Source organism: Scyliorhinus canicula, chromosome 11 (assembly GCF_902713615.1).
Source record: "Scyliorhinus canicula chromosome 11, sScyCan1.1, whole genome shotgun sequence".
NCBI classification, from domain to species: domain Eukaryota; kingdom Metazoa; phylum Chordata; class Chondrichthyes; order Carcharhiniformes; family Scyliorhinidae; genus Scyliorhinus; species Scyliorhinus canicula.
This window is the reverse complement of record NC_052156.1, coordinates 159,897,225-159,919,235: the sequence shown is the minus strand read 5'-3', so window position 1 is coordinate 159,919,235 and position 22,011 is coordinate 159,897,225. Positions and strand designations below refer to the sequence as shown.

General features: G+C 47.4%; 1 long non-coding RNA gene across 1 annotated transcript; it reads left to right on the top strand.

Moving 5' to 3' along the window:
* Positions 1–1,384: 1,384 nt before the first annotated feature.
* Positions 1,385–21,548, top strand: LOC119973267. The gene is made up of 3 exons (XR_005462264.1): positions 1,385–1,489; positions 19,123–19,188; positions 21,386–21,548. It is a non-coding gene; the product is annotated as an uncharacterized LOC119973267 (long non-coding RNA).
* The last annotated feature ends 463 nt before the right edge of the window (positions 21,549–22,011 follow it).

The window sequence follows — 22,011 nt, the reverse complement described above, 5'->3', positions numbered from 1 at the left end:
ATAAAGCTAATTTTTCAGCCAAAGCATCTGAACTTTAATATGGGGGTTGTAGCAATTTATTGAAACCAATGCTACTTCATCTTTCCCAGTGAGGGTAAAGTCAATCTTCCATCAGTACTCTGGCTTTACATTCGTTTGGTATACGTTACATCACTGCCTCTATTTTGCATCATTGGCCATGATTTCAATTGTCGATTTTTATTATTTGTGATCAATCACTGTCTCACATCACGCACATCGTCACCTCGCATCATCAGTGTCGCTCACTGCCTCACGCCATTAGGTGTCATTACTTACATCGCAGCGCCTGCCTCAGCTCTGCTAACTTTGAGAAACAATTTTAATTATCCTCCTTGACAGGTGACTTCCAGAGAAAGAATTTCCTCTTCTCGGCGAACACGGTCGGAATGATCATGGTGAGCTGATTCCCTGGAGTAACATTCGTCCTCCCACTCCTCCAAATAAATGATTGCCTTGACCAGCTTCCCCAGAGGGACTGTTATGCTCTCTCACTGCAGGATATGAATGATTACTCAAGCTAATTCTGCTGACTATTCCTTGTTAGGAAAATTAATGTGCCTAATTCCCTGGAGTGAATAGGAGTCTCCTTCCGACTCCACGACTGGAATATTTATCTAAGCTAACTCACTGCGCTCTATGTTTCTTTGAATGCCTGTGAAAAAGTCATTGGCTGTATTTTTCTAAGTTTTTTTTCCTGCTCTCCTTTCCGAAAACAAAAACCCGTGGAAGTATTTGTCAGATTTTAGCCCTCCTGTAACTTGACCGATTGTCCTCCTTCACATGTGCACCTAAGCAGCGAGCTTTAACCCGTTATTCAACTTGCAGGGCATCACAGTCAAGCTGCCATCCTATAAGATCATCAAATGGGTCCAGCACAGAAGGAGGCCATTCTTGCCTTGTCCGTGCCAGCTCTTCACAAAAGTAGCTCCACTCCCCAGCTTTTTCCACATTGCCTTGTCGTTCATTCATCTTCCGATAATTGTCCAATTCTCTTTTGAAAGCCACAATTGACACTGCTTCCACCTCACTCTCTAGCGGAGCAGTTCAGACCTTAATCCATCTCCATGTTTACTGGAAAGCACACAACAGCAAGAAATTCGCTTGAGATTCCTCTTCCTAACTCAATTTTTTAAGCAGAGGGTGGTGGGTGCCTGGAATGCTTTGCCAGCGGAGGTGGTAGAGGCGGGTATGATAGCATCATTTAAGATGCATCTGGACAGATATATGAACGGGTGGGGAACAGAGAGAAGTAGACCTTGGAAAATAGGCAACAGGTTTAGATAAAGGATCTGGATCGGTGCAGGCTGGGAGGGCCGAAGGGCCTGTTCCTGTGCTGTAATTTTCTTTGTTCTTTGTTCTTTGTTCAAGGTCATGAAAACACCAAAGTCATCTCACTGAGCACTGAACAGCGTTGGAGCCAAGTTTTTTTCTGGATTGAGGAACAGGAGTAGGCCATTGCACCCCTCATGTAAGTTCTTCCATTCACAGATGACAAAGACTTCTAAGTGCAGGTCAGAGGCCAGGTATTCTGCAGTGTGTCACTCACTTCCTGACTCCCCAAAGCCTGTCCACCATCTACAAGGAATAAGCCAGGAGTGTAATGGAATACTCTCCACTTGCCTGGATGAGAACAGCTGCAACAACACCCAAGATGCTCAACACCATCCAAGGCAAAGCAGGCCCAAAGGCTCATCATCAAGTACCTTAAACACTCACTCCCTCCATCATCAATGTGCAGTGACCACATCTAAGATACACCTAGCAAGTCACCAAGACCTCCTTAACAGCACCTCCCAAATCCAGGACCTCACCCCCCGAGAAAAACAAGGGCAGTAGGTACGTGGAAACACCATTACGGGCTACCTATGCTTCATTGCAGCACCGTAGCGTAGTGGTTAGCACAATTGCTTCACAGCTCCAGGGTCCCAGGTTCGATTCTCGGCCTGGGTCACTGTCTGAGCGGAGTCTGCATGTTCTCCCCATGTGTGCGTGGGTTTCCTCCGGGTGCTCCGGTTTCCTCCCACAGTCCAAAGATGTGCAGGTTAGGTGGATTGGCGATGCTAAATTGCCCTTAGTGTCTAAAATTGCCCTTAGTATTGAGTGGGGTTACTGGGTTATGGGGATAGGGTGGAAGTGTGGGCTTGGGTAGGGTGCTCTTTCCAAGAGCCGGTGTAGACTCGATCAGCTAAATGGCCTCCTTCTGCACTCTAAATTCTATGAAATATGAAATCTATCTATTACCACCTACCAGTTCCTCTGTAATCCCAACTTGAAAGTATGTCTCTGTTCATTCACTGTTGCACTGTTGATATCTAAGCCAATATCGTGGTACACCCTCCCTAACAGCACTGTGGGAGTATACCATGCACACAGGGCCTGCAATGGTTCTGAAAGGCAGCTCACCACTACCTTCCCAAGGGCAATTAGGGAAAGGCAGTAAAGATTGGCGTTGTCATATCTCATGAATGAGTGAAATGTATCTTAACTCCATTTAACCACTTTTGTTCCCCATTCCTTAATATACCTACCCAACAAAAATCCAGCCAGAAAACTTCAATTGATCCAGACTTCGGGCAGAATGTTCCAGACTTTAACCGCTCTTTGTGGGGTAAAGTGCTTCCATGTTTCATTCCTAAATAGCTGAGCTCCAATCATAACAATGTCCTCTTTTCTACAATTCATGGGGGTCCAGTGAAGCTCACTTGGCTGGACAGCTGGTTCGCGATGCAGAGCGAGGCCAGCAGCGTGAGTTCAATTCCCGTACCGGCTGAGGTTATTCATGAAGGCCTCGCCTTCTCAACTTTGCCCCTCGCCTGAGGTGTGGTGACGCTCAGGTTAAATCATCATCAGTCAGCCCCCCTCAAAGGGGAAAGCAGCCTATGGTCACCCAGGTGGAATATACCAGCTGTGCATGCCAGCGGGATATTGCGGTCTCACCGATGGCACACCCTCGCCTCGGGTCTGCCGTTGACAATGACGGGACTGGAAAATCCTGCTGCCGTGCCAACTCTGCCGCCAAAAAATATGTGGTGGGTGGGTTTCTCGGTAAATCCCGCTTCTTACCTTTGCAATTCATGGTCTGTCAAAAGCTTCAGGAAGTCATGAGAGGTGCAATGCATTGCTTCTTTCATTTTATTTTCTGCGTCAACGTACAAGATTCCAAATCTAGGGACGTACAAACCAGGTCTGTGCAACTTGCCTTCACAATTAAACCCCAAAAGCCCCTAATACAAAATATTGCCCCCGTAGCAAGTGAGTCATTCCTCTCCCCCATCCCACTCCTTCCTAAGATCTCATCATGTGTCTTGTCTTTTGTTTTGCGGATCACCATCAGACCAGACCAGCCCCCTCTGGGGTATTTCGACCCCAGCCATACCCCCAGCACACCCCGGAGGACCAGTCCGGGGACGACACCGATTTCTCCTCACTGCTGTCACCTACACCCTTCACCATCGCAGAGACTATCACCCCGGTGGGCACTTTAATGAAGAGGCTCCTGGGTCACCATCTGGTGCACACATCACACATACTGCAGCACATCCGGTGGAGGTAGGGGGCGGACAGTCAGAGTGCTGTCCAATCCCACAAACTCTGGATAGATACTTCTGGAAAGTATGATATCCTCTCTGGTGGAGATGCAGACGCATGGCCAGGATCGACAGGAAGGGGTGTGAGAAACATTCTAGCACCTGCAGGCGCAGTTGGAGGAAGCCACCCACTTTCAGGCGCAGGAGGTGGTGCAACTATGCCTGGTCCCCAGGCCAACACTGAGCGGGTGGCGTCCACAGTGGAAAGCCTGGGACAAGAAATCAGAGCCATGGGTCAAGATGCCCTAGGCTTGGGCCACACTGTGTGGTCGATGGCTGAGGCATGGGTGCGACGCACAGGTTAGAGGTTGGGGTCAGGGCACAACAATTTTATATAGTTAGAATTAAACACCATTTCACCAACATTCTGCCCTGCCTCAATCCTCTATCTGAAGGGTGTGAGGGATGGGCGGTGCTAGGTGTAGACGATGTGCCGGGTGAGGGGGTGTGAGAGGTTGGTAGTATGGAGAATGGAATGGAGCAGGGCCTGGGGTCACCTTCAGAGGCAGAAGGGAAGGGGTCCAGAAGTGTGAGACCACCTTGTAGGACCGCTTACCCTGTGAGTGACCCATCATCACTCACCACCTCCATAACTGCACCCTCCCCCCACGCCCGCACCCCAAAGAATATGTACGTCCGTGAGGTGGATTGGCCAGCGCGGATACAGGGATCATCCGGGTGAAAGGCAAACCCGAAGGCAGCAGTCAGACTTTGTCAAACGATGAGGAACACTCATCCCACAGTGAGTCGCCATCATCCTCCGTCCCCTTGTTAAGACCCACTGATACTGCCTGCCCAGGACCAACCTCTTGTACTGATGTTGGTAGGACCCTCGGAGGGGGTGGCAGGAAGGGGGAGGCTGAGCTGGGGTGGTGGGATGGAGTGAAGGGAGGTGGGGCAGGGAGGATGTGGGCAGCTGTGGGGAAGGGGGCATCACTTGGAAGGGGGTGGTGGGGGTGGAGGAGGGTATGGAGAAGTAGGACAGTGTGGAGGGGCTGCCAGTGGCCAGACTCCTTAGTTGGCACATCTGGAGGTGATGATGTTGTCCCATGTGTTGCAGCTCAGGAGCACACGTTGAGCGGCCTGGGATCCATGCCGGTTCTTACAGGCCATCTCCCTCCGGCATGTCCTCCCTCTGCTGCGCGATGTTATACAGGACGCAGCAGGCCAGCACGATGTTGGAGACCCGCCTGGGGCTATATTGGAGCGCCCCACCGGAGCAGTCCAGGCATCAGAAGCGCATTTTTGCGACAACGATGAACCACTCAATGACACTGCTGGTTGCTGCAAGGACATCATTGTAGAGGTTCACCACATCAGTAGAGGCCCTCCGAACAGACATCGTTAGCCAAGGCCTCAGCAAATAATCCTTTCGCCCAAAACCCCACATCGTGGATATTAAATGCAGATCGCTGGTCTATCAGAATGCCACGACCTGGCACTAGTGACAATCCATGGAATTAGTCAAACCACATATAGCAGATAAACCTCAGAAACTTCTCCTGTCACCTCAGTTCATGACCAAACATCGGAAAATCTAGGATGCTTTGGCAAAATTGACAGTTTGAGGGAGTTGCGACATTACATTGAATATATTCAAAAGGCGGCTGGATATAGCACTTGGGGAGAATGGGATCAAAGGCTATGGGGAGTGATGCACAATCAATGGACATGAAACGTAGGTGAAGTCCGAAACGAAAGGCTTTAATTAGCAAGAAGTGAGCCCGGCAGCAGGCGTACAGGAAATAGCCTGGCTGCCGGGGAACACAGGTTCTTATATCCCGCCTCGTAGGCGGAGTTACCTTCCTCTTAGCCAGTAGGGATAAGAGGCACACGATACCTGGGCCAATGGGCAGCGAGTCCTCTGCACCAATGGCAGCTCACACTCCCAGGTACCGTAATACCTCTAGTCATACTAACACAGGGAGAAAGCAGGATTAGGCTACTGAGTTGGATGGTCAGCCATGATCAGGATAAATGGCGGAGAAGGCTCGAAGGGCCAAAAGGCCTCCTCCTGCTCCTATCTTGCATGTATCTGTGCACACTTGCAGGAGAATGCAAATCAGTCCACTGGTCTGGTACATTTTGTGCAGCGCAACTGCCAGCAGCTACACAAAGAAACAGCAAAAGGTACCATATTACGGAAACTGTGGAAAACCATCATTGAAGAATGGCCTGATTCAATTCAGCATGTCCACGAACAGTTAAGACCATTTTGGTTTTACTGGGATGCGCTAGGCATCTCCTGTAGAGCCATTTTTAAACGCAGGAAGATTACTATACTGGAGTATTCTTCAATGACATTATCACCCACACGTGGGCATAGACCGGACGAGAAGACTCGCAAAACATTCAGCCTATTGGCTGAGTATGAACAAAGTTGTTGTCAGAAATATTGTCAAGTTGGCACAAAGAACCATTGATTCCGCATAAAGTTCCGAGCCATCCTCGATCCAAAATCTCATCCGACCTCTTTCATGCCCATGGTACTAACTTTATCGGTGTTGTTGACCACTTTACGAACATCATTTGATAATTGCACAATACATCAAGCACAACTGTTGAGCACACTCTGAGTGCTACTTTCAGTTTATTTGGTGTGCGTAGAATGATCATTCTGCATAATGGTCTGCAAGTTATTGCTAATCCATTTTGGTATGTGTGTGAGAAGTGCAACATAGATCGTACTACTTATCTTCATTGCTCTCGATCAAACAGCCTTGCGGAATGAATAATTTGCGTTGTGGAATCCCTAATTCTCAAATGTAGGCAGGCCAAACAGTATATACACATTGTAATGTTACAATGTTAGAGCAAAACCTTTCAAGTGCAACTATTCCATCATCGGCAGAGTTCACTTCTGACAGACCAGTGTGTAGCAATTTCCCTGCTTTTCATAGAATTTACAGTGCAGAAGGAGGCCATTCGGCCCATCGAGTCTGCACCGGCTCTTGGAAAGAGCACTCTACCCAAGGTCAACACCTCCATCCTATCCCCATAACCCAGTAACCCCACCCAACATTAAGGGCAATTTTGGACACTAAGGGCAATTTATCATGGCCAATCTCCCTAACCTGCACATCTTTAGACTGTGGGAGGAAACCGGAGCACCCGGAGGAAACCCATGCACACACGGGGAGGATGTGCAGACTCCGCACAGGCAGTGACCCAAGCCGGAATTGAACCTGGGACCCTGGAGTTGTGAAGCAATTGTGCTATCCACAATGCTACCGTGCTGCCCATTCTATGCTCTCAAAAACGAGAAAGCAACTTCTAAAAGTGCAAGAGAAGATGAACAACATGCACGACATAAATGCTGGTACAAAACTGCCAAGTTTACTGTCAGGGCAACTAATTCACATTCAGGATGACACAGAAGGTACACGGTAACCAGCCAAGGTGACAAGGATTTGTTCTAAACCAATGTCCGATGAAGTCATTACATACAAAGTTGCAACCCAGGGCAAATCAGATCCATTCCAGCTTCTCAACACTGTACATGTCTATTACATCTGTGACAAGATGCCAAATGCAACCAGGAACAACATCCAAGAACGATAATTCCACGAAAGGTACCTCCAGGCAGAATTACCATTACAAGATCTGGGTGTATTAGTGGATCACCTGTCTGCTTTGGAGTCTCAGGATTCAACAGTTCCATACTGTAAAGTAATGGTGACTAAGCATGAAGATATATTGTAAATTATACCTTGTTGGAAGGGGGAGGGAAGTATCTTTAAAAATAAAGGAGAATGTTGTAATATGCCCGTGAGGAGTCGCAGCATAACAACATTGGAAAGGGAGAGCGTCGTGCTATCCAGTTTTACTTTCACATTATCTTTTAAGCAGCGCCCATGGCAGATACTTCTCTTACTATCTCCTCAGAATGTTCAATCACGTTTGCTTGACATAATGAGCGCGGTTTGCTGGCCACGCTGTGCCTAAAAAGCAGTTTGCCGCGGCCCAGCATAGCTGATAGAAGCCGGGGGACCGCTCTCCTGGGATGTACCCGACTCGCAACACCTCGCCAGATCTAACGCGATCTGATGCCTGACACCCCCCCCCCCCAACCCCTAATGTCCAACCTCCGTGGTGTCTGACACCCCCATTCCTACCACTCCCCCACTGTCCAACTCACTCTCCTATTACTCTTCCCTCCCCCAAACCCCTCATGTCCAACCTTATCTGTTACAAACACAATGAATCAAATGGCCTTTCTCTGTGTTACAAATTTCTGTACCTTTCGAGATGTTGTGATGTAAAACCTGCCCATTGTGAGCAGGATCACTTTTTAGCAAATCTGCATATTAAAGCAAGACAGCCGTGTCTGCGTGGGTTTCACCCCCACAACCCAAAGATGTGCAGGATAGGTAGATTGGCCACACTAAATTGCCCCTTAATTGGAAAAAATAATTGGGTACTCTAAATTTATTAAAAAAAAATTAAAAAAATTAAAGCAAGACAGCTAGTCTCACTTTAATGTACAGAATCCTGGGGTACCTGAGGCGTGGCATCTATCTCCTTTGCCACGGATACCTCGGGTGAGCACCGTTCAGTGCTGGTCTCCAGAAATGGAGACCAGGCGGAACGGCACTGATGGAGGGCTCCCATGGTACGGGAGGCCCCCAGGTGCATTACCTTTTGACAGGCTGGAACGTGGCATTGCTGCCGCTGCCTGGCCACCCTGGCATTGCCAGTCTGGAACTCCGCCAGCTGGCAGGGACATTGTCAGGGTGCTAGATTAGCACTGTCAAGGTGCCATGCCATGTGGGTGCCCTGTTTGGGTTTTGGCCGGGGGGGGGGGGGGGGGCAAGGCTCCCATAGTGTGCTGGGCCTTGGGGGGAGGGGGATTGGCAGTTGTTCAGGAGTCTCAGAGAGCAAAACACCATTTTGAAATGGGTCCCGATTTCTCATGGGCGGAGCTCCTCAATGTACAAAACGGAGTTTGGTTACACCTTCCCTGCTGAGGCCCCTTATCAAACGCGAGTGGCGTGTTAGAACCTTGGGATTCTCGGCGCTGTGAGCCCCGGGAAACATGCAGCCAAACGTGATCACTGTGGGACTTTTTCCCCATTTAGTTAAATCATATCCAATGTCTCAACAAATCGATGTTGACTGACCTTGATTAACCTGTGCCTTTCGAAATGGTGCGTCATACAGACCCTCAGAATTGTTTCCAATAATTTTCCCACCTGCTGACTGGTTGTAATTACTCGGTATAATTCTTTTTCCCTTTTTAAACAACATTATAACAACATTAGTTGTCCTCCAGTATGCTGGCCCCATGCCTTTTGTCAAAGTGAATCATGGTCTTCGCCTCTTTTGCTTCTCTTCACAGCCTGGGATAGGTATCAATCGGGCCTGTGATTTATCTACCTTTGATGATGATAAACCTCTTAATGTTTCCTATCCGACACTCAGTCCTCCTCCTCAACAACACAGTCTGCATCTCTCCACCTTTTTCAAAGGCAGATTCAAACTTCCACAAGAACCATGCCCACATCTTTCACCTCCACAGTAAGTTCACTCTTTTATCTCGATTACAATGTAGTCTTACTTAGTTATCCTTTTATTCTTCACGTGTTTAACAAAACATATTTTCTCGGGGGTTTCCTTGATTTTACTTACCAACATTTTTTCACCCTCCCTCCCTTGCTTTCCTAACTTCACTTTTAATTTTACCGTTGCAATTTGTGTACTCCTTCAGGCTTTCTGCAATATTAAGCCCTTGGTATCTTATAAATTTCCCATCTTTGCTTTAATCTACTCAGTGGGCTCGACATCTGGGAGGGTCTAGATTGGGAGTGTGACGCATAATTCTTTGTGGAAACATGTGGGGCTGTGAATTCTTCGCTGTCGGGATTCTCCGCAGTCGGGATTCTTCGCTGTTGGGACTCAGCGTTATGCCGGCAGCCCGGGGATTTCCCGACGGCTTGGGGCTGCCCACAATGGGACACCCCATTGGCCGGCTGGCGAGATGGAGAATCCAGCAGACGCTCTGCACAAGAAATCTGGTGCGGCGGGATGAAGAAGCCCACCCGTGGTTCTGAACTTCCGCTAGTTCCTTCTTGAATGCTTCCCAGTGATAGAACATAGAACATAGAACGATACAGCGCAGTACAGGCCCTTCGGCCCTCGATGTTGCACCGACATGGAAAAAATCTAAAGGCCATCTAACCTACACTATGCCCTTATCATCCATATGCTTATCCAATAAATTTTTAAATGCCCTCAATGTTGGCGTGTTCACTACTGTTGCAGGTAGGGCATTCCACGGCCTCACCACTCTTTGCGTAAAAAACCCACCTCTGACCTCTGTCCTATATCTATTACCCCTCAATTTCAGGCTATGTCCCCTCGTGCTAGCCACCTCCATCCGCGGGAGAAGGCTCTCGCTGTCCACCCTATCTAACCCTCTGATCATTTTGTATGCCTCTATTAAGTCACCTCTTAACCTTCTTCTCTCTAACGAAAACAACCTCAAGTCCATCAGCCTTTCCTCATAAGATTTTCCCTCCATACCAGGCAACATCCTGGTAAATCTCCTCTGCACCCGTTCCAAAGCTTCCACGTCCTTCCTATAATGAGGCGACCAGAACTGTACGCAATACTCCAAATGCGGCCGTACTAGAGTTTTGTACAACTGCAACATGACCTCATGGCTCCGGAACTCAATCCCTCTACCAATAAAGGCCAACACACCATAGGCCTTCTTCACAACCCTATCAACCTGGGTGGCAACTTTCAGGGATCTATGTACATGGACACCGAGATCCCTCTGCTCATCCACACTACCAAGAATTTTACCATTAGCCAAATATTCCGCATTTCTGTTATTCTTTCCAAAGTGATTCACCTCACACTTCTCCACATTAAACTCCATTTGCCACCTCTCAGCCCAGCTCTGCAGCTTATCTATGTCCCTCTGTAACCTGCAACATCCTTCCGCACTGTCTACAACTCCACCGACTTTAGTGTCGTCTGCAAATTTACTCACCCATCCTTCTGCGCCCTCCTCTAGGTCATTTATAAAAATGACAAACAGCAACGGCCCCAGAACAGATCCTTGTGGTACGCCACTCGTAACTGAACTCCATTCTGAACATTTCCCATCAACTACCACTCTCTGTCTTCTTTCAACTAGCCAATTTCTGATCCACATCTCTAAATCACCCTCAATCCCCAGCCTCCGTATTTTCTGCAATAGCCGATCGTGGGGAACCTTATCAAACGCTTTACTGAAATCCATATACACCACATCAACTGCTCTACCCTCGTCTACCTGTTCAGTCACCTTCTCAAAGAACTCGATAAGGTTTGTGAGGCATGACCTACCCTTCACAAAACCATGCTGACTGTCCCTAATCATATTATTCCTATCTAGATGATTATAAATTGTATCTTTTATAATCCTCTCCAAGACTTTACCCACCACAGACGTTAGGCTCACCGGCCTATAGTTACCGGGGTTATCTCTACTCCCCTTCTTGAACAAAGGGACCACATTTGCTACCCTCCAGTCCTCTGGCACTATTCCTGTAGCCAATGATGACCTAAAAATCAAAGCCAAAGGCTCAGCAATCTCTTCCCTGGCTTCCCAGAGAATCCTAGGATAAATCCCATCTGGCCCCGGGGACTTATCTATTTTCACCTTGTCCAGAATTGCCAACACTTCTTCCCTACGCACCTCAATGCCATCTATTCTAATAGCCTGGGCCTCAGCATTCTCCTCCACAATATTATCTTTTTCTTGAGTGAATACTGACGAAAAGTATTCATTTAGTGTCTCGCTTATCTCCTCAGCCTCCACACACAACTTCCCACCACTGTCCTTGACTGGCCCTACTCTTACCCTAGTCATTCTTTTATTCCTGACATACCTATAGAAAGCTTTTGGGTTTTCCTTGATCCTACCTGCCAAAGACTTCTCATGTCCCCTCCTTGCTCGTCTCAGCTCTCTCTTTAGATCCTTCCTCGCTTCCTTGTAACTATCAAGCGCCCCAACTGAAACTTCACGCCTCATCTTCACATAGGCCTCCTTCTTCCTCTTAACAAGAGATTCCACTTCTTTGGTAAACCACGGTTCCCTCGCTCGACCCCTTCCTCCCTGCCTGGCTGGTACATACTTATCAAGAACATGCAATAGCTGTTCCTTGAACAAGCTCCACATATCCAGTGTGCCCAACCCTTGCAGCCTACTTCTCCAACCAACACATCCTAAGTCATGTCTAATGGCATCATAATTGCCCTTCCCCCAGCTATAACTCTTGCCCTGCGGGGTATACTTATCCCTTTCCATCACTAACGTAAAGGTCACCGAATTGTGGTCACTGTTTCCAAAGTGCTCACCTACCTCCAGATCTAACACCTGGCCTGGTTCATTACCCAAAACCAAATCCAATGTGGCCTCGCCTCTTGTTGGCCTGTCAACATATTGTGTCAGGAAACCCTCCTGCACACATTGTACAAAGAATGACCCATCTAATGTACTCGAACTATATCTTTTCCAGTCAATATTTGGAAAGTTAAAGTCTCCCATAACAACTACCCTGTTACTTTCGCTCTTTTCCAGAATCATCTTCGCCATCCTTTCCTCTACATCCCTAGAACTATTAGGTGGCCTATAGAAAACTCCCAACAGGGTGACCTCTCCTTTCCTGTTTCTAACCTCAGCTCATACTACCTCAGAAGAAGAGTCCCCATCTAGCATCCTTTCCGCCACCGTAATACTGTCCTTGACTAGCAGCGCCACACCTCCCCCTCTTTTGCCCCCTTCTCTGAGCTTACTAAAACACCTAAACCCCGGAACCTGCAACAACCATTCCTGTCCCTGCTCTATCCATGTCTCTGAAATGGCCACAACATCGAAGTCCCAGGTACCAACCCATGCTGCCAGTTCCCCTACCTTATTTCGTATACTCCTGGCATTGAAGTAGACACACTTCAAACCACCTACCTGAACACTGGCACCCTCCTGCGAAGTCAAATCTGTGCTCCTGACCTCTATACTCTCAATCTCCTGTACCCCAAAACTACAATCCAGGTTCCCATGCCCCTGCTGAATTAGTTTAAACCCCCCCAAAGAGCACTAACAAATCTCCCCCCCAGGATATTGGTGCCCCAATCTGCTGTTGAAGCAGCTGTTTCCAGTTCACTTCAGCTAGATCACAGGCGTGATCTACTGGCCTCATTGCGCTCCACTCAGGACGTGTCGAGGTCCTTAAATCCGCCAGATTTAACAGCCTCGTTGGGCATCGTGAGATCTAACGAGATTTTGTGTGGCGTTGCGATCTGGATCCCGCCCACAGCGGGTGAGATCCATATTTGCAAATTCAAGTGTGGAGTCAGGCTCATTTGAACATTTTCGCGCCAGAGTTACCCAAGGTGCGGGATTGAATGCCTCACCTCGGAGACTCCGAGTGAGCACCGTACAGCTCTGGTCTCCACCAACATGGACCAGAGGTAACGATGCTTAGGGGGGTGTCCCCCAGGTGATCGGAGGCCCAAAGGCGGTCAGGCTCTGGACAGGGAGGTACCCTGGCACCCTCGATGTCACACGGGCGCCATGCCACTGACAGCCTGGCATCCTGGTAGTGCCACTCTGGCACTACCATGGTGCCCAGCTGGCCTTGCCATGCTGGCAGTGCCAAGATGCCCAGGTGGCATCTTACCCGCACCAGGGATTGGGTCCGGGGGTGCCCTGCTCTCCTGAGATGGGGTGCAGTGGGCTTGAGGACCCCATCATTGGTAAGTTGGGGTGTTGGGGGGTCCTGAGGCTGTGATGAGGGGAGCGGGTTCAGAAATCAGGGCGCCATTTTCGATCTCTTCCTGCATTGGCGATCGGAGTTCACCAGTACAGGAAATGGGACTAAGTTCAAACTTGGTGGGGCGTTCTTCACTGATGTCCAGAAATAAAACAGAGGCCCATATAATAATGGGGTCATTCTAGGCACTGCCAGCGGCCGGAAATACCCTGCTAAACGCGACCGACACGGGACTCTATTTCATTCCTGTTAAATTGCATCCCACACTCAGTTTGATCAAATCTAACCTTCCCTCACCTGAGAACTCTTACTCTTGGTCTAACTTTATCCTTCTCCATAAGTATATGAAATCTAACTGAATTATGAGCACTTGATTCACAGCTACAATTCTCCCGTTGAGCATCCTGGCGAGAATTTTACAAAAATTCATGGCTCGAAACCGTGCTCCTCCAATCTGTTCACAACGCCACGTCGTCGAGAATGAAGTTTCTCAATCCTTCCGAAGAAAATAATATCCTGGTAACTGCTTATATCCTGGAACTTCTCATACTCCACTGAAGTGATGCCAACGCGAGTAAAAGCTTTCTTTGGCACCAGAGAGAAATATGCCCATTAGTTTTTAAAAAATAAATAACTTGTTATCTGTGTTGGAGTCGTTCCTTTCCCACCACGAAGACCGAGAAAACAGGAGGGCAGGCTTTTGAAGTGATATCCAAAAATGTAGGCGCAATTCCAAACTGTAGAGTGGTAAGATGCTGCCAGCTTGCCGGTGGGCACAGCAATTGATTTTCAATGGCACACCTTGAGAGAGTCGAACAGCGCACCTGAAAATCTCAAAGTGCACATTTAAAACACTCAGTGGGCAAACCTTCAAACCCCTCGTTGACACACAAAACAGGGAGCACTTGAAACGTCCAAGGGACACAATTAAAATTCTGACAAGGGGGCACATAAAACTCTCAAGAGCCACGGTAGCGCCTATAATTAGCGCCAATGAGTCACAGTGTCTTCAGGGGGTCGACTACACTGTCCTGCTGATGCTCACATTTATTGAATTCTGTACAAATTTGAATCCAACGGTTCAGAAAAGCCTATTAACAACCAACCTAGTTCACTAAATTTGACTTGCAGGAAAGTTATGTTCCAACTTTGCAGCTTCTTTGCCCAGGCTTTTTATTGCTCAGTTTTTATGCCTCCCTCTTCCTGAATATGTTGAGCCTTGCCGGGCCATGGTTCCACTGGTACCTCAAACCCCGCAGAAGCTCACCTTTACTCATCAGCCAGAGGGCGAGTCTTGGCAAGTTTGTTCAACCTTAAGTCCCTCTGGCCGAGCCCAAGTTCACACGGGCACATCTCGCAACAGAGGCAGGGTCAAGAGCAAAATTGTTCTTAAAAAGGGCTTGCACTTTTGCAACGTCAGCCCCCTGCAACGTGCTTCATGGACAAAGATGGGTTACGCAGAGAATCGCAGCAACCACTTTGCAATACAGTAAGATCCCATAAACAGTGACTGAGATAAATTACCAGTAATCCGTGATGGTTGCGGGATAAATCTTGCCCTGTGTTTTTCTTTGATGGCTGCCAAAGGAGCTTCCCTGAACAAGCAAGACATAGAACATAGAAGATAGAACAGTACAGCACAGAACAGGCCCTTCGGCCCTCGATGTTGTGCCGAGCAATGATCACCCTACTTAAACCCACGTAACCCGTATACCCGTAACCCAACAATCCCCCCATTAACCTTACACTACGGGCAATTTAGCATGGCCAATCCACCTAACCCGCACATCTTTGGACTGTGGGAGGAAACCGGAGCACCCGGAGGAAACCCACGCACACACGGGGAGGACGTGCAGACTCCACACAAACAGTGACCCAGCCCGGAATCGAACCTGGGACCCTGGAGCTGTGAAGCATTGATGCTAACCACCATGCTACCGTGAGGCCCCGAAGACAGATTATCATTTCTGTGGCAGCCTTCTATATGTTCAAAAGAACTTGACAACCAATTAAGTACATTGTGAAGTGTAGTTTCCTGCTGTAACGTCAGAAACGCAGCAGTCAATTTGTGCACAGCAAGCAGCCACAGACACCAATGTGATCACCAGATAATCTGCTTTAGTAATGCGAGTAAATTGTGAAGGGGAAAAACAAAAAGCGTGAGAGGCACATGGTGAGACCATTTTGGACTTTTTGGTCGACTGGCAGTGTTCACTGATTGGTTGCCCCTTCACAGGAGATACATCCTTGAAACTTTGAGGCTCTGGGCTTATTGAACTTTGATCCCAAGTTTGGGTGGTTGCAGTGGCCACCAACAAAGTAGGTTGTGGTCGGGATCCTTGTCACAGAGGGTGATACGATTATTTTTGCAAATATAATTCAACTTTTGGCTTTAGTTCCATCGCCGTGGCACAGGTCCTGAGCCTGCACGGTGAAGAATCCATGAATCCTGACCATGAAATGGCAATCGTTGACCTATATTACATCCGAGGATCTTGCTTTCCAAACGAAAAAGCGTCGTATCACCAAAAACAGGGGGATACTTTGAAAGCACTTGGGCGCCCACTCCTGATATTGAGCCAGTCACATCGGCAGTGTTAACCGGGCAGTGAGGCATCCGTTTTGAGGCCTTTAACCACCTGATTGGAATGAGGTAAAATCAGTGACAATGGGCTCTGGTGGGTTGATCGGGGTCTCAATGTGAAATGGGTCAATGACCATCTTCCCTTATGTCTCTATCGTTCCTCTGGTTTGATTTCAGATTTCCGACCAAACCATATCAAATCTTTTGTGTCGAGTTTTCGGACAATGGTCCGTAGGTGTGCAGGGTCTGTGAGGCCTGGTGGGCACAATTCACCCCAATGTGGTGGGACTCCCGCCGGGTGGGCCGGTACGATCCTGATGGCAATCGACCCAGAAATTTCTTCGGAGGAAATTTTGCGCTGGCGTTGAGAGGGGTGGTCCGAAACAAAGAAGCAGGTCTGGCTTCACAGAGATCGGGGCACCTTTTTCAAGGGCATCCCAACTCCACTGTCTCAAAGTGACAGTGACACTAATAATGATTGTTATTGCTTTTATAATAAATTCCCATCCCCCCCCCCACCATCCCCAACATCACCGCATTGGGTCTTCAGTGACACCCCCCCACCACCAACACCATACTTGCCGGCATCAACCCCTATACCCCCCCCCCCCCCCCCCCCCCCCCCCCCAGAAGAATCTGTGGCATCGGGGACATCGCAACGGGTCTTCCTTCAGCTCTTCCCCTCCAGGTCCACCTTTCATATCCTCCCTTCACACCCCTGCCACTTTCAGGCCCAGCCCCTTTCAGGCCCCTCCCCGTTCAGTCTTCACCAGCCTGGCTATGCCCTTGGCACTCTGGCAGGCTGCCATATCACCGAGCAAGCAGGGGTTACAACGTTCTTAGAGTTCTCCCCCCCCCGCCCCACTCCCACAATGTGGTGGCCCCAGTGGGGGGGGGGGCAGTAGTGATGTCCTCCGGTTTCACACTGCACCGGTGGGAGGGAGAATATGGGGAATCGGGTAAATCCTGCTTCAAATGGTCCTGGCTTGTTTAAATTCTGATTTAAATATGCTAATTTGGTTCATGCCCAGCGAGGGGTGAACCAGATTCCGTCAGCTGCAGCGGATTGGGTGCATCACGCACTGTTTGGCGCCCAACGCAGATCTCATTTCGGGGCTCTTTCGCTATTCTCCCAACACTGTGCGATTTGCGCCAGGCGCAGCGAAACAGCGCCATGTCTCTGCCGGTGTTTTCTCACTCCGTGCTGTTTGTCCTTTGCCGGTTTGTTCTGGTAGAGTTTGTGCTTAGTGGTGGCTTATCATTGATATAAAAATCTAAAACAACCGAATGTCAGTTTGGGGAGAGTCGTTTTACACTGGATTTAATGATGCAAAATTAGCACCTACTTTATCAGTTTAATGATCGTGGTCAGAGGGTGGCGGCGGGGTCTCAAGGGGGGAGTTTGGAGTGGGGGGTTGGAGTTTCGTATTAGAATTGTTCAGGTGCCGGTACGTGGGTTCCATGGATGAAGGGGTGGTTTAGCACAGGGCTAAATCGCTGGCTTTTAAAGCAGACCAAGGCCAGCAGCACGGTTCCATTCCTGTATCAGCCTCCCTGAACAGGTGCCGGAATGTGGCGACTAGGGGCTTTTCACAGTAACTTCATTTGAAGCCTACTTGTGACAATAAGCGATTTTCATTTCATTTTCATTTCAAGTACCACGCTGAGGTGGCCGGGTATGGTCACTCTCGCTCGCCCAGGGTATAAATCTAATTGTAAACTGGGCAAATTGACCGATCAGAAAACCTCCTCACGACAATGAGAGAGAGGAAGCCACTCGAAGATTTGATCACCCCGTTACTTGAGCTGTCTCAGTATCGCAGGTGGTGGAGGATAACTTGCACAGCCCAAAGAGTGGAGCTGGAAAGAATGTCAGAAGAGAAGAGGGAGAAAGAGAAACCGATTGATGAGGAATGCTGCAAAGATTTACAATGACAGAGGGGACTTCTGCGATCAAGGAGGGAGAAGTATGCTGTTTGATTGCTGCCTTCCTGATGAAAAGAATTTTAGCATTGCATGTGGCTCAATTCTTCAGCCCTGCCATTACTTGTTTTCCCTTCTAATATATATGTGTTTTCAATGTTTCTTACTGAAGTTAATGAGCAACAGCGTTTCTCACATGTAAAAAAAATTTACCAGTCGAAACAGTCCAACACTGCCCCTTAGTGCTCACTGCAGCATAACATAATTCTGCTTTGTTTTGGGGGTGGATGGTTTTCGAATGATCCACAGATCTTAATAGAGACTGCTTCTGAATTAAATCTTAACAACTCACGTACTGGATGATTGGCTGTGTTCATGAACAAATCCTTTCTTTGTTCCCCATAAAATATACTTTTTCATTCAATGTACAAAAGTGCATTAGGTTTTGACAGTACATAACGTGCAAAACAAATCAGCTTTTTTTGCAATGTGTCACAGCATTTACAATTGCAGGTTATATTTACAATGTGCATTGACATTTCATGTCACACATTCTCTGGTGGCTGACAGTCCAATGTGTTTTACCTGGTTCCCAAAGACTCGGTGCATTAAACTCCTTTATTATTTTAACGCTTTATTATTACTTAATTGTTATTTAATTAATTTATGACTCAATGCTTTATTCGACCCCCCTATTATTTTAATTAGCCTGTTTATTTCAAGGGGCTTAATTTTCTACTCCCGTGATTTTTATGTTATTGCCAACCCCTTTATGTTGAACAAGTTAACAAATGTGCCAAGTTTGCAGAGACAGAGGGCGGGATTTACTAATCCCCCCCCCCCCCCCCCCCCCCCCAACCCGGCTCCCCGGGTAAATCCCGCCCCAGGAAATTCAACATGCACCAAAGTAGAAAAAAGAAAAAAAAGACGTGCAATTAAATGCCTTTCGCCGGGGAGATGTTGTCATTGCGAAGTACAGAACTGCACACTGAAAGAGTTAAACTCCGATATGCTGAAATAATTCACAGCGTTCCAAGTTGAATAAGTACTGAACTCAAATCTTTGATATCCAGAGAACAACAGCAACATTTCTTCATTGGTGGGATGTGGGAATCACTGGCTGGGCCAGTGTTTATTGCCCATCCCTATTTGCCCTTGAATTGAGTGGCGTGTGAAGGGTTTTTATGACAATCGGTCCATGGTCATGGTTAGACTTTTAACACCAGATTTCTATTGAATTCAGATTTCACCACCCTCCCTGGTGGGATTCGAACTCAGAGAGCATTGCACTGGATTTCTGGACAATTAGGTGAGTAATAAAACTACACCATCACCTCACTGACATATACTGTCCTAGAATGTCCTAGAATTAGATGACACATTTTGACACGACCATTGTATATTTGATGAATCTCAGGGCAGTGTAGAGATGAAATTGGCTTGTAAGTGTGCAACAGCTTTATTTACACGAGTTTTGAGGTTTATCTGAGATCACAATAATATCTGTACTCATGTCTACAGCTCAACTTCTGGAAGCTTCTGTGGGAATTTCACAGAGGCTCAGGTTAACTACCAGTGACAATAAAGATGATCTATTATTATTATTTATAAGGTTCTGGGGACACGGGTTCAAATCCCACCATGGCAACTGAGGGGGTATCAATTCAATTTATAATGTGGAGTTGAAAAGCCAGCCTCAGTAACGGTGACCACAAAACCATTGTCGCTTTCTGTAAAATCCCATCTGGTTCAGCAATTGGGGAAGGAAATCTGCCGTCCTTACCCGGTCTGACCGACATGTGACTCCAGACCCACAGCAATATGGTTGACTCTTAACTGCCCTGAGAAACGGCTTGACAAGTCACTCAATTGAAAGGCAATTAAGGATGGGCAACAAACGCTGGCTTCGCCCGCAAAGCCCACACCAGTGAAAGAATAAATCAAACAAGCCTCTGTGGTGCCTGTTTACTTTGCTCTGCCTCAATACCCAGCCTTGCCCAATCAAGTACAGTGTAAATCAATCAAAAGACTCACATAATCAAAGGCAGAAAGATTGATCATGACAGCAGCCACGTAATGAATTCTTAAGACACATGAGGAAAATCCTGGGCAAAAAAGTCGGTGGGCACAAGGTGGTTATGGCTCCAAAGGTTGGTTTACAATGCAGTAAGTGTGGGAAGAGTGACACACTGCAATTTTTCTGCAGGTGAATTGAGTTTCAAAGACAGAATTAAAAATAGCACTGTGAGGCAGCATGGTGGCGCAGTGGTTAGCACTGCTGCCTCATGGCGCCGAGGTCCCAGGTTCGATCCCGGCTCTGGGTCACTGTCCGTGTGGAGTTTGCTCATTCTCCCCATGTTTGCATGGATTTCGCCCCCACAACCCAAAGATGTGCAGGGTAGATGGATTGGCCACACTAAATTGCCCCTTAATTGGAAAAAATGAATTGGGTATTCTAAATGTATTAAAAACAAAAACGGTAGCACAGTGGTTAGCATTGCTGCTTCATAGTGCCAGGGACCTGGTTCGATTTCCGGCTTGGGTCACTGTCTGTGTGGAGTCTGCACGTTCTCCCCGTGTCTGGGTGGGTTTCGTACAGGTGCGCCGGTTTCCTCCCACAAGTCCCGAAAGACGTGCTGTTAGGTAATTTGGACTTTCTGAATTCTTCCTCCGTGTAACCGAACAGTCGCTGGACAGTGGCAATGTGTGGCAACTGGGGTGGACAGAGTAAGAAGTCTTACAACACCAGGTAAAAGTCCAACAGGTATATTTGGAATCACAAGCTCTCGGAGCGCAGCTCCTTCATCAGGCGAGAATACCGGGAGGCTGTGGCATTCCATTTGATGAACTTGATGAAGGAGCTACGTTCTGAAAGCTCGTGATTCCAATAAACCTGTTGGATTCTAACCTGGTGTTATAAGACTTTTTACTGTGCTCAAGTGATTTGTCTAAACTGCTTATCTATTACTGAAAAAATACAAAAGGTGCAATGAGACAGACACACAATGTAAATAAGGAACAGGAGCATAGGGGATGCAATATAATAAAAATCTTTATTATTGTCACAAGAAAGGTTACATTAACACTGCAATGAAGTTACTGTGAAAATCCCCTAGTCGCCACATTCCAGCGCCTGTTCGGGTACACAGCGGCAGAATTCAGAATGTGCAATTCACCTAACAAGCACATCTTTCGGGACATATGGGAAGAAACCAGAGCACCCGGAGGAAACCCACGCAGACACGGGAAGAAGGTCCAGACTCTGCACAGATATTGACCCAAGCCTTGTGCAGTAACAAATGTTTACGACTCATGTTAGCAGTTTCAAATCAAACTGACCTCTCAATAAAACACCAAAATCCAATGACAATGACCAGCATGCCAGAAATGAATCCCTTCTGTACCTGAGTTAGCAAACTCCATACCTGGTTCAAAAGAGTAACTGAAGCAAACATCTATTTTGAAACGATGCAGCAGTCATTTCAATCTTTTCCCGAATGACACAGGTTAAGAGAAGAAGTCGAGGGCAGATTGCGATGTGGAATGACAGCACCCAGCACAAGACAATTCCAACTTGTTTAGGGTACCATTCTGGAGTTTAGGGTACCAACATTAATGACCCAAGACTTTGTGAGATCCTTTCAAAGGTTATGAACTGGGTATGTGTAACACCTCAACCTATGTAATATTTAAAATAAATGCTATTCAGCAACATTTAAATTGCAACAATGTACCTTATGTATTAATCAAGAATAAAACTCTGATAATCTTAACTGAATGAGCAGGACTAAAGTATCAACCACCTACTGTGTATACTGAGAATTAGGCATTTGTTAGTGAATTCTGCCACCTTGTGGCTATTGCATTCTACAGCAAATGAGTACCCAACTTAAGTCTCTGCATTGTGATCTGTGCCACGCTTTCAAACAAGCATATCCCTCATCCCTTAGAGCACCATCAGAGAGAATGGGAGGATTCAAAGATTAATTCAAGCTTGGTAGTTATACTGTTGTTATTCCTGACATCTGGCTGTGGTGAAGGGCCGGGAAGTAATATTAACAGTTACTAACTTTGCTCCAGGTAACAGCTCAGTCCTGATATCTCCCCTATTCTGTTGGAAAGAAGGAACGGC